At 42.1% G+C, this 3,994-nt stretch overlaps 1 protein-coding gene and 1 non-coding gene across 3 annotated transcripts in view; one reads left to right on the top strand and one right to left on the bottom strand.

The window, feature by feature from the left end:
* NELFA (negative elongation factor complex member A) overlaps nucleotides 1-3,994 on the bottom strand; it is a 35,072-nt gene that overhangs the window by 22,904 nt on the left and 8,174 nt on the right. The window lies entirely within an intron of this gene.
* On the top strand, nucleotides 3,541-3,647 carry LOC119472764. Its single transcript, XR_005201955.1, has one exon. It is a non-coding gene; the product is annotated as a U6 spliceosomal RNA (small nuclear RNA).

Here is a 3,994-nt window from a genome sequence, read left to right on the forward strand (position 1 = left end):
GTGGTGGCTCACGCCTGTAATCCTAGCACTTTGGGAGGCCAAGGTGGGTGGATCACCTGAGGTCAGGAGTTCAAGACCAGCCTGGCCATCATGGTGAAACCCCATCTTTAAAAACAAACAAACAAACAAAAAAAAACACTACAGGTCAATTTCTCAATCTCACTCAACAAAGATATAATACAAAATTCCTATACAAAACATCAGAATGACATAATCCAACAACATAAAATGACCAACTTAGGTTTACCTCAGGAATGCAAGGTTGGTTTACAATTAAAGCTATTCTGTTAATGTGGTGAATTACATGTCAATAAATATTTAAGCATTTGATAAAATGTAAAAGTCATTTGTGTTCACACCCCTAGGATGGCTACATCAAAAAGATAACAAATGTTGGCCGGGCACGGTGGCTTACGCCTGTAATCCAAGCACTTTGGAGGCCAAGGGCGGGGCGGATCACCTGCGGTTGGGAATTCAAGACCAGCCTGAACAACATGGTGAAACCCCGTCTTCAAAAAAAAGAAAAAGAAAAGAAAAAAAAAAAAGATAACAAATGTTGACAAGGATGTGAGAAACTGAACACTCAAAAACCACTAAGGAGAATGTAAGATGGTGTAGCCACCATGGAAAATAGTTCGGTGATGTCTCAAAATATTAAATATAGAGTAACCTGGGTGGCCCAGACAGGGGTGGGTTCCCCCCAGTGAACACCCTCTCCACCAAGGGACAAAGTGCTTTGTTAAACATGCCCTGCTCCCCGTGCCACCTAACTGGCTGAAACCCTCCAACAAGGGTTGTCCAACACCCTATACAGGAGTGATCCTACCGGCATCAGGTTGGTGCCCCTCGAGGTCAGAGGTCCCAGAAGAAGGAGCAGGCACCATCTTTGCTGTTCTCCAGCCTCCTTGAGTGACATCTCTAGGCACAGGGGTGAATCAGATGAATAAGGCCTGAAGTGAACTCCCAGCAAACTGCAGCAGCCCTACAGAAGAGGGACCTGACTACTGAAAGAAAGACAAAAAGGAGAAAGCAGCAACAACAACAGCAACAAAAGGCCTCCCCCAAAAAACCCTTCCAAGGGTCAGGAGCCTCAAAGACTGAAACTAGACAAACTCATGAAGATGAGAAAAAAAAATCAATGAAAAAATGCTGAAAATCCTAAAGGCAAAAGTGCCTCTTGTTCTTCAAATGATCACAATGTCTCTCCATCGAAGACGTGGAATTGGATGGAGGATTGGACGGACGAGTTGACAGAAGTACGTTTCAGAAGATGGGTAATAAGAAACTATGATGAGCTAAAAAAGCATGTTCTAACCCAATGCAAGGAAGCTAAGAACCTTGATAATAGGTTAGAGGAATTGCTAACTAGAATAACCAGTTTAGAGAGGAACATAAACAACCTGATGGAGCTGAAAAACACAGCATGAGAACTTCCTGAAGCATACGCAAGTATCAACAGCCGAACCCACCAAGCGGAAGAAAGTATTCAGAGTTTGAAGACCACCTTACTGAAATAGGACATGTAGACAAGAGGAGAGAAAAAAGAATGAAGAGCAATGAACAAAGCCTCCAAAAAATACGGGACTTCATGAAAACACCAAACCTACTACCGACTGGAGTATCACAAGGAGACGGGGAGAATGGAAACAGTTGGAAAACACACTTCGGGATATTATCCAGGAGAACTTCCCAACCTAGCAAGACAGGCTAACATGCAAATTCAGGAAATACAGAGAACACCATTAAGATACTCCATGAGAGGCTGGGCGCGGTGGCACATGCCTGTAATCCTAGCACTTTGGGAGGCCAAGGTGGGTTGATCACCAGAGGTCAGGAGTTCAAGACCAGCCTGGCCATGATGGTGAAAGCCCATCTTTTTTTTTTTTAAAGACTAGTCAAGTGCAGTAGTGAGAAGGGGGGAAAGAGTAGAACAAGGAGTTCGATCTGTAACTGACTGTGAACAATCAATTGAGATAACTCACTACCTTCAGACCAGCCGAAACCCCATCTTAAAAAAAAAAAAGACACTCCATGAGAAGATCAACCCCAATCCTCCCATTCTCCAAGGTTGAAATAAAGGAAAAACTGTTGAGGACAGCCGAAAGGCCAGGTCACCTACAAAGGGAAGTCCATCAGACTAATGGCAGACCTCTCAGCATAAACTCTACAAGCCAGAAGAGAGCGGGGGCCAATGTTCAACATTCTTAAAGAAAAGAATTTTCAGGCTGGGTGCAATGGCACATACCTGTAATCTCAGCATTTTGGGAGTCCGAGGTGGGCAGATCACAGGTCAGGAGTTCAAGACCAGCCTGACCATCATAGTGAAACCCCATCTCTACTAATAAATACAAAAAAATTAGCTGAGCACGGTGGCACATGCCTGTAGTCCCAGCTACTTGGGAGGCTGAGACAGGAGAATCACTTGAACCGGGGAGGTGGAGGTTGCAGTAAGCAGCGATTGCACCACTGCACTCCAGTTTGGGCAACAAAGTGAGACTTTTTCTCAAAAAAAAAAAAAAAAGGATAAAGAAAAGAATTTTCAACCCAGAATTTTATATCCAGCCAAATTAAGGTTCGTAAATGAAGGAGAAATAAAATCCTTTCCAGACAAGTAAATGCTGAGGGGTTTTGTTACCACCAAGCCTGCCCTGCAAGAGCTCCTACAAGAAGCACTAAATATGGAAAGGAAAAACCGGTACCAGCCACTGCAAAAACACACCAAAATATAAAGACCAATGATACTATGAAGAAACTGCATCAATAAGTGTGCAAAATAACCAGATAGCATGATGATGATAGGATCGAATTCACACATAACAATACTAACCTTAAGTATAAATGGGCTAAATTAAAAGACACAGACTGAAATAATTAAAACAAAAAAAGACACAGACTGGCAAACTGGATAAGGAGTCAAGACCCATCGGTGTGCCATATTCAGGAGACCCACCTCATGTGCAGAGAAACACACGCGCTCAAAATAAGGGGATGGAGGAAGCCTTACCAAGCAAATAGAAAGCAAAGAAAAGCAGGAATTGCAATCCTAGTCTCTGCCAAAACAGACATTAAACCAACAAAGATCCAAAAAGACAAAGAAGAGCATTACATCATGGTAAAGGGAACAATTCAACAAGCAGAGCTGACTATTCTGAATATATATACACCCAATACAGGAACACCCAGATACACAAAACAAGTTCTTAGAGACCTGCAAAGGGACTGACTCCCACACAATAACAGCATGAGACTTTAACACCCCACTGTCAGTATTAGACAGATCAACAAGACAGAAAACTAACAAAGATCTTCAGGACTTGAACTCAGTTCTGAATCAAGTGGACCTAGTGGATGTCTACAGAACTCTCTACCCCAAATCAACAGAATGTACATTCTTCTCAGTGCCACATGGCACTTATTCTAAAATCAACCACATAATCGGAAGTAAAACACTCCTCAGCAAATGCAAAAGAACTGAAATAATAACAGTCTCTTAGACTACAGTGCACATTAGAACTCAAGATTAAGAAACTAACAACTCAAGTGCTTGCTTCGGCAGCACATATACTAAAATTGGAATGATACAGAAAAGATTAGCATGGACCCTGCGCAAGGATGACATGCAAATTTGTGAAGCGCTCCATGTTTTTTATATTTTATTTTAAAAAATTTAAAAAATTAAAAAAAGAAACTAACTCAAAACCATACAATTTCATGGAAATTGAACAACCTGCTCCTGAATGACTCCTAGATAATGAAATTAAAGCAGAAATCGAAAAGTTCTATGAAACCAATGAGAACAAAGACACAATGCACCAGAATCTCTGGGACGCAGCTAAAGCAGTGTTAAGAGGGAAATTAGGCCGGGTGTGGTGGCTCACACCTGTAAATCCTAGCACTTTGGGAGGCCGAGGCGGGGAGATCACGAGGTTGGGAGTTCAAGACCAGACTGGCCAACACAGTGAAACCCTGTCTCTACTAAAAAATACAAAAATTA

The sequence above is a fragment of the Cebus imitator genome, unplaced genomic scaffold (assembly GCF_001604975.1).
Source record: "Cebus imitator isolate Cc_AM_T3 unplaced genomic scaffold, Cebus_imitator-1.0 Scaffold117, whole genome shotgun sequence".
Lineage (NCBI taxonomy): Eukaryota > Metazoa > Chordata > Mammalia > Primates > Cebidae > Cebus > Cebus imitator.